The sequence below is a fragment of the Mustela nivalis genome (assembly GCF_964662115.1).
Source record: "Mustela nivalis genome assembly, contig: HAP1_SCAFFOLD_39, whole genome shotgun sequence".
NCBI lineage: Eukaryota > Metazoa > Chordata > Mammalia > Carnivora > Mustelidae > Mustela > Mustela nivalis.
The window spans coordinates 840,061-849,394 of NW_028136550.1; positions in this window are offsets into that span (position 1 = coordinate 840,061).

Sequence of the window (9,334 nt, forward strand, 5' to 3'; positions counted from 1 at the left end):
ACCTGCACTCAGACCCGTAGACTGATGTCCCCAGAGGTAAAAAGGAACGAACAGGACCCTAGGCACTAATCGGATCCATTGTTTTGGTTTCCAGGCATCTCTCCTCCGAGGCCTGGATTTCAATACCAGCATATGGCTGTTTCTAGACTCACCCATCAGAACAAATCTCATCTACACATGGGAAACATGCACGTTGGAGCTGTTTCAAAGCCTCTGTTTAGGATAATGCTTCAGGGCCCCAGTGCCCCCACTTCATTCCTAGGTCTCCATAGACACAAAAACATATTAGGACACATCCACAGGAGAGTCCATTTCAACTCAGCCTCCTCGGTTGCTCCCCCACATCCAGCAGATCTAACCTGTCTTGTTGCTTGGAGACAATTGGAATGCGAGGAGGTCTACCCAGCCATCCATCCTTAGAACCCTGCTTGGAATCGTTGGCCTGGAGGCAACCAACAGGTCTCAATTGTCCTGCAGAAGAATCTTTGCAGTTGGGATCTTCTCACAACTCCCATCGTGGGAAAACACTTATGGCCTCGTGATCCACCCCCCCTTCAAGAAGGGACAGAAAGTCCAACAGGAGCAATCGCCTGTCTTTGCCCTGACTTCAGATGCATGAGACCTCGATTGAGGTCTGTAGATTGTGCCTGCCATATTCTCACCCATAAACATAGGCCTAGTTTGGGTTCTCAGACTTCTGTCCTCAGACTACTAGCCCACAAGTCCTCCAGTTTGGCAAACCAGAACTACAATGCTGCACTCTGCCTGCCCTTCAGAAGAAAAACATTGCCCTCTGGGGCTACCCAGAATCCCCAAATGAGGATCAACTTGCACGCCATTCGGCTGTACCCCAAATATGTAGGCTGACCTGGGCACTATTGCCCTTTCTGACCCAGACTGAGCCTGGACCTCCTGGCCCCACCCAGACAGCTGGCCGCATACTGAGCACATCAGACCCGCCATGGCCTTGTGTCGTCATCTCTTCTCATCCTCAGTCCAGGCTTCAGAACCTAGACCTGATCTCCAATCACTGCCCTGGTTTGAAAATGATGCATAAAACAGAACTCTTTTCCCATGGCAAGAAACCTTGTGGTTGGCATGTTGTCCAACGTTCAGTGTAGTTGAAACCAGTGTGGCCCATGAGGCCCCGCCCATGCTTGCGGGCCACATTGGTCACAAACACACATTGTGACCCTCAGCCTGAGCCCAGTCCTCAGGTAATGCCTCTGAGTGGCTGGATCCAGAGACGGCCATCGCTGATAAAAAATCCAAAGACAAAAGCCTGAGAAAGCCCCTTAGACTCGCTCATTTTTCGTATCCTGAAGAGTTCTTTTCATGGTTTGTAGATCGGGCGTGCCATACCTAAGTTCCCAATCCTAAGCTGAGTTTGTGTTTTCAGACTTCTGTCCTTAAAGTCCTGGGCCACACTCCCTCCAGCTGGGGCCCCTGGAGCCACACATTAGGAATGCGCCCACCCAATCCTTGGGAATTCTGCCCATTCCATTGTCAAAAATCGTACAAATTAGGAGAACCCTCCAAAGTCCCTGAGGCCATCCCTCTACTGTAGGTCGCCCGGGACAAAAAAAAAAAAAAAAAAAAAACAAAAAAAAAACGGTTTATACCAGCTGAGCATCTACCTCCACTCATACCAGAGATGGTTGTCCCCAGAGAAGAAGATTGAACCAGACAGGACCTGAGGCATTATCGGATCCATTGCTTTGGTTTACAGGCATGTCTCCTCAAACCCTGGATTCCAATACCAGCAGAGGGGATTTCCTGAGGCACACATCAGAACAAAACTGGTCTCCACAAGGAAACTTGTGCATGGGAGCTATGTCCAAAGCTTAGGAGAATACTTCAGGGCCCCGGTGCCACCGCCCCATTCCAAGGCCCTCATGGACACAAACACACATTAGGACCCATCCTCAGGAATGTCCATTTCAACTCAGGCACCCCGGTTGCTCCCGCAGATCCATTAGATCTAAACTGTCTTGTTGCTAGGAGACAATTGGAATGTGAGGCAGACTTCCCAGGCATCCATCCACAAACGGTGCTCAGGAGTCGTTCCATATGGGATGTCCTGGAGCTGCCCAATAGGTCTCAATTGTCCCGCTGAAGGAATCCTTGAAGGGGGCATCCCACATCTCCCAACGTGGAAAAACTCCATGGCCTCGAGATTAGGCCCCCTTCATGAAGGGACGTCATGCACAGAAACTCCAACCTGAGCCAACGTCTGATCCTCGCCCTCACTTCAGATGCATGAGATATTGGTTCAGATCTGCAGGGGGTACATGCCGTGCCCTCACCCTGAATCCGAAGTCTAGCTTTTGTTCTCAGACTTCCGTCCTCACTCTCCTGGACCCCAAGCCCTCAAGTACGGCAATTCCTGACCAACAATGAAGCACTCTGCCTTCCCTCTAGACAAATATATTGCCTAATGAGCTGCCCAGGCAGCTTAAATGAGGATCAACATACACGGCACTCGAATGTACCCAAATTATATAGTCTAACCTGGGCACGAATGCACTGTCTGACACAACCTGAGCCCGGACCTCCTGACCAACACCCAGACAGCTGACCGCACACTGAGCACCTCAGTCCCGCCATGGCCTTAGGTCATCATTTCTTCCCTACCTCAGTTTTCAGGCTTCGGGGCCGAGTCCTTATCTCCAATCCATGTTCAGGGGTGAGTGTGATGCAGAAATCAGAACTCGTCCTTACCCATGGCAAGAAACCTTGCGGTTGGCATGTTGTCCAACGTTCAGTCTAGGAGAAAACAGCATTCACCCTTAGGCCCCGCCCATTCTTGAGTGCGACGAGAGCATAAACACGCATTGTGACCTCAGCTGACTCCTGTCCTCTAGTAAGTACTCTCAGTGGATGGATCATTAGATATCATAATGGGCTTGACATTTCCCTAGGCCCCAATTTTTAACCAGATTTCTGGTTGTCCAGTCGCCACTCCCCAGGGCTCTACTCTGGAATCCCTCATTTGGTGGGACATCTGAGGTTGAAAAACAAAACAAAACAAAACAACAACAACAACAAAACGGACTTCTTCCATCCCCAGAATGACCCCAAACTCTTTCGACGGGGCCGAAATACCAGAGAGTAAGACTCGTCCCTTTCCCATTGAGTCACCCGGAAATTTCACGACCAAGAGTGACACGATATCCAGAGACAAAAACTTGAGCAAGAGCCTCACACTCGACCTCTTTTCATATCGCGAAGGCTTCTCCTCATGGTCTGTATATCAGTCCTGCAATACCTATGACCCGAAACATAAGCCGAGTTTGTGTTTTCAGACAACTGACCAAACAGCTCTGGCCTACACACCCTACAGGCTCAGGCCCCTGGAGCCAAACCTGAGGACTGTACTTGCCCTCTACAAGAGAATTGTATGTGCCCATTCCAATGGCCAAAGCCCTACTAAAAGTATAAACCTCCAAAGTCCCTGAGGCCATCTCAATAGTTGTGGCTTCCCAGGATAAACAGGGGTAATCTGAGCCCATCTGAGCACCTACCTGCACTCAGACCCGTAGACTGATGTCCCCAGAGGTAAAAAGGAACGAACAGGCCCTTAGGCACTAATCGGATCCATTGTTTTGGTTTCCAGGCATCTCTCCTCCGAGGCCTGGATTTCAATACCAGCATATGGCTGTTTTTTGACTCACCCATCAGAACAAATCTCATCTACACATGGGAAACATGCACGTTGGAGCTGTTTCAAAGCCTCTGTTTAGGATAATGCTTCAGGGCCCCAGTGCCCCCACTTCATTCCTAGGTCTCCATAGACACAAAAACATATTAGGACACATCCACAGGAGAGTCCTTTCAACTCAGCCTCCTCGGTTGCCCCCCACATCCAGCAGATCTAACCTGTCTTGTTGCTTGGAGACCATTGGAATGCGAGGTGGGATACCCAGCCATCCATCCTTAGAACCCTGCTCGGAATCATTGGCCTGGAGCCAACCAACAGGTCTCAATTGTCCTGCAGAAGAATCTTTGCAGCTGGTAGCTTCTCACAACTCCCATCGTGGGAAAACACCCATGGCCTCGTGATCCAACACCCCCTTCAAGAAGGGGCCATCAGGGACAGAAAGTCCAACAGGAGCGATCGTCTGACCTTTGCCCTGACTTCAGATGCACGAGGTCTCGATTGAGGTCTGTAGATTGTGCCTTCCATATCCTCACCCAGAAACCTAGGCCTAGCTTGGGTTCCTAGACTTCCGTCCTCAGACTACTGGCCCACAAGCCCTCCAGTTTGGCAAACCAGAACTACAATGCTGCACTCTGCCTGCCCCCCAGAAGAAAAACCTTGCCCTCTGGGGCTAACCAGAATCCCCAAATGAGGATCAACTTGCACGCCATTCGGCTGTACCCCAAATTTGTAGGCTGACCTGGGCACTATTTCCCTTTCTGACCCAGCCTGAGCCTGGACCTCCTGGCCCCACCCAGACAGCTGGCAGCACACTGAGCACATTAAACCCATCATGGCCTTAGGTCGTCATCTCATCTCAACCTCGGTTTCCAGGCTTCAGAACCTAGACCTGATCTCCAATCACTGCCCTGGTTTGAAAATGATGCATAAATCAGAACTCTTTTCCCATGCAAGAAACCTTGTGGTTGGCATGTTGTCCAACCTTCAGTGTAGTTGAAACCAGTGTGGCTCATGAGGGCCCGCCCATGATTGCGGGCCATATTGGTCACAAACACACATTGTGACCCTCAGCCTGAGCCCAGTCCTCAGGTAAGGCCTCTCAGAGGCTGGATGCAGAGACAGCATATTGGGCTTGCCATGCCCCTAGCCCCAATTTTTATCCATAGTTCGGGATGTCCCTTCACTCTTCCCCAGAGCTCTGCTTTGGAATTCCTCTTTTGGTGGGACACCTGAGTTAACAAACCTGAAAGTAGTCCTCCCATCCCACAGATTGACGAAAAGCAACTGGGATCACGCCAAATACACAGAGAGGAAGATTCGTCCACGGCCCATGAGGACTCCCCAACATTCCACGGCAATCGCTGAAACAAAATCCAGAGACAAAAGCCAGAGCAAGCGCCTCAGACTCGCTCATTCTTCATTTCCTGAAGAGTTCTTCTCATGGTTTGTAGATCGGGCGTGCCTGACCTAAGTCCCCAAACCTAAGCTGAGTCTGTCTTTTCAGTCTTCTGTCCTCAAAGTCCTGGGCCACACTCCCTCCAGCTGGGGCCCCTGGAGCCACACATTAGGACTGCCCCCACCCAATCCATGGGAAATCTGCCCATTCCATTGTCAAAAATCGTTCAAATTAGGAGAACCCTCCAAAGTCCCTGAGGCCATCCCTATAGTGTAGGTCGCCCGGGACAAAAAAAAAAAAAAAAAAAAAGTTGATACCAGCTGAGCATCTACCTCCACTCATACCAGAGATGGATATCCCCAGAGAAGAAGATTGAACCAGACACAACCTGAGGTATATCGGATCCATTGCTTTGGTTTACAGGCATGTCTCCTCAAAAGCCTGGATTCCAATACCAGCAGAGGGGATTTCCTGAGGCACCCATCAGAACAAATCTCGTCTCCACAAGGAAACTTGTGCATGGGAGCTATGTCCAAAGCTTAGGAGAATACTTCAGGGTCCCGGTGCCAATGCCCCATTCCATAGCCCACATGGACACAAACACACATTAGGACCCATCCTCAGGAAAGTCCATTTCAACTCAGCCACCCCGGTTGCTCCCGCAGATCCATTAGATCTAAACTGTCTTGTTGCTAGGAGACAATTGGAATGTGAGGGGGACTTCCCAGGCATCCATCCTCGAACGGTGCTCAAGGGTCGTTCCATATGGGATGTCCTGGAGCTGTCCAATATGTCTCAATTGTCCCGCAGAAGGAATCCTTGAAGGTGGCATCCCACATCTCCCAACGTGGAAAACCTCCATGGCCTCGAGATTCCGCTCCATTCATGAAGGGGCCGTCATGCACAGAAACTCCAACCTGAGCCAACGTCGGATCCTCGCCCTGACTTCCGATGCATGAGATATTGCTTCAGATCTGCAGGGGGTACCTGCCGTGCCCTCACCCTGAATCCGAAGACTAACTTGTGTTCTCAGACTTCCGTCCTCACTCTCCTGGCCCCGAAGCCCTCAAGTTTGGCAATTCCGGACCGACAATGAAGCACTCTGCCTACCCTCTAGAAAAAATATATTGCCTAATGAGCTGCCCAGGCAGCTTAAATGAGGTTAAACCTACACGGCATTCGAATGTACCCAAATTATATAGTCTAACCTGGGCACTAATGCACTGTCTGACACAACCTGAGCCCGGACCTGCTGACCAACACCAAGAGAGCTGACCGCACTCTGAGCACATCAGACCCGCCATGGCCTTAGGTCATCATCTCTTCCCTACCTCAGTTTTCAGGCTTCAGAACCTAGACCTTATCTCCAATCACTGCCCACGGGTGACTGTGATGCAGAAATCAGAACTCTTCCTGACCCATGGCAAGAAACCTTGTGGTTGGCATGTTGTCCAACGTTCAGTGTAGGAGAAAACAGCATTCACCCTGAGGCCCCGCCCATTCTTGAGTGCGACGAGAGCATAAACACACATTGTGACTTCAGCGTGAGTCCTGTCCTCTAGTAAGTCCTCTCAGTGGCTGGACCATTAGATGTCATAATGGCCTTGACATGTCCGAAGGCCCCAATTTTTAACCAGATTTCTGGTTGTCCAGTCGCCCCTCCCCAGGGCTCTACTCTGGATTCCCTCATTTGGTGGGACATCTGAGGTTGAAAAACAAAATGAAACAAATCAACCACAACAAAAAAATGGACTTCTTCCATCCCCAGAATGACCCCAAACTCTTTGGACGGGACCGAAACCCCAGAGAGTAAGACTCGTCCATTTCCCATGAAGTCACCCGGCAATTTCACGACCATGAGTGACACGATACCCAGAGACAAAAAACTTGAGCAAGAGCCTCTCACTCGCCCTTTTTTCATATCCCGAAGTGTTCTCCTCATGGACTGTAGATCAGTCCTGCCATACCTATGACCCAAAACATAAGCCGAGTTTGTGTTTTCAGACAACTGTCCAAACAGCTCTGGCCTACACACCCTACAGGCTCAGGGCCCTGGAGCCAAACTTGAGGACTGTACTTGCCCTCTCCAAGGGAATTGTATGTGCCCATTCCAATGGCCACAACCCCACTAATAGGATAACCTCCAAAGTCCCTGAGGCCATCCCAAGAGTTGTGGCTTCCCAGGACAAAAAGGGGCAATCTGAGCCCATCTGAGCACCTACCTGCACTCAGACCCGTAGACTGATGTCCCCAGAGGTAAAAAGGAACGAACAGGCCCCTAGGCACTAATCGGATCCATTGCTTTGGTTTCCAGGCATCTCTCCTCAGAGGCCTGGATTTCAATACCAGCATATGGCTGTTTCTTGACTCACCCATCAGAACAAATCTCATCTACACATGGGAAACATGCACGTTGGAGCTGTGTCAAAGCCTCTGTTTAGGGGAACCCTTCAGGGCCCCAGGGCCACCGCTTCATTCCAAGGTCTCCATAGACACAAAAACATATTAGGATACATCCACAGGAGAGTCCATTTCAACTCAGCCTCCTTGGTTGCCCCCCACATCCAGCAGATCTAACCTGTCTTGTTGCTTGGAGACCATTGGAATGCGAGGTGGGCTACCCAGCCATCCATCCTTAGAACCCTGCTCGGAATCATTGGCCTGGAGCCAACCAACAGGTCTCAATTGTCCTGCAGAAGAATCTTTGCAGCTGGTAGCTTCTCACAACTCCCATCGTGGGAAAACACCCATGGCCTCGTGATCCAACCCCCCCTTCCAGAAGGGGCCATCAGGGACAGAAAGTCCAACATGAGCGATCGTCTGACCTTTGCCCTGACTTCAGATGCACGAGGTCTCGATTGAGGTCTGTAGATTGTGCCTGCCATATCCTCACCCAGAAACCTAGGCCTAGCTTGGGTTCTCAGTCTTCCGTCCTCAGACTACTGGCCCACAAGCCCTCCAGTTTGGCAAACCAGAACTACAATGCTGCACTCTGCCTGCCCCCCAGAAGAAAAACCTTGCCCTCTGGGGCTACCCAGAATCCCCAAATGAGGATCAACTTGCACGCCATTCGGCTGTACCCCAAATATGTAGGCTGACCTGGGCACTATTGCCTTTCTGACCCAGCCTGAGCCTGGACCTCCTGGCCCCACCCAGACAGCTGGCAACACACTGAGCACATTAGACCTGCCATGGCCTTAGGTCGTCATCTCATCTCAACCTCGGTTTCCAGGCTTCAGATCCTAGACCTGATCTCCATCACTGCCCTGGTTTGAAAATGATGCATAAATCAGAACTCCTTCCCCATGGCAAGAAACCTTGTGGTTGGCATGTGTCCAACGTTCAGTGTAGTTGAAACCAGTGTGGCCCATGAGGCCCCGCCCATGCTAGCGGGCCACATTGGTCACAAACACACATTGTGACCCTCAGCCTGAGCCCAGTCCTCAGGTAAGGCCTCTGGATGGCTGGATGCAGAGACAGCATATTGGGCTTGCCATGCCCCTAGGCCCCAATTTTTATCCATAGTTCGGGTTGTCCCTTCACTCTGCCCCAGAGCTCTGCTTTGGAATTCCTCTTTTGGTGGGACACCTGAGGTAACAAAACTGAAATGAGTCCTCCCATCCCACAGATTTACGAAAAGCAATTGGGATCACGCCAAATCCACAGAGAGGAAGATTCGTCCACGGCCCATGAGGACTCCCCAACATTCCACAGCCATCGTTGTTACAAAATCCAGAGACAATAGCCTGAGCAAGGGCCTCAGACTCGCTCATTCTTCATATCCTGAAGAGTTCTTCTCATGGTTTGTAGATCGGGCGTGCCATACCTAAGTCCCCACACCTAAGCTGAGTTTGTGTTTTCAGACTTCTGTCCTCAAAGTCCTGGGCCACACTCCCTCCAGCTGGGGCCCCTGGAGCCACACATTAGGACTGCGCCCACCCAATCCATGGGAATTCTGCCCATTCCATTGTCAAAAATCGTACAAATTAGGAGAACCCTCCAAAGTCCCTGAGGCCATCCCATTAGTGTAGGTCGCCCGGGACAAAAAAAAAAAAAAACGGTTGAAAACAGCTGAGCATTTACCTCCACTCATACCATAGGTGGATGTCCCCAGAGATGAAGATGGAACCAGACAGGACCTGAGGCATTATCAGATCCATTGCTTTGGTTTACAGGCATGTCTCCTCAAAAGCCTGGATTCCAATACCTGCAGAGGGGATTTCCTGAGGCACCCATCAGAACAAATCTCGTCTCCACAAGGAAACTTGTGCATGGGA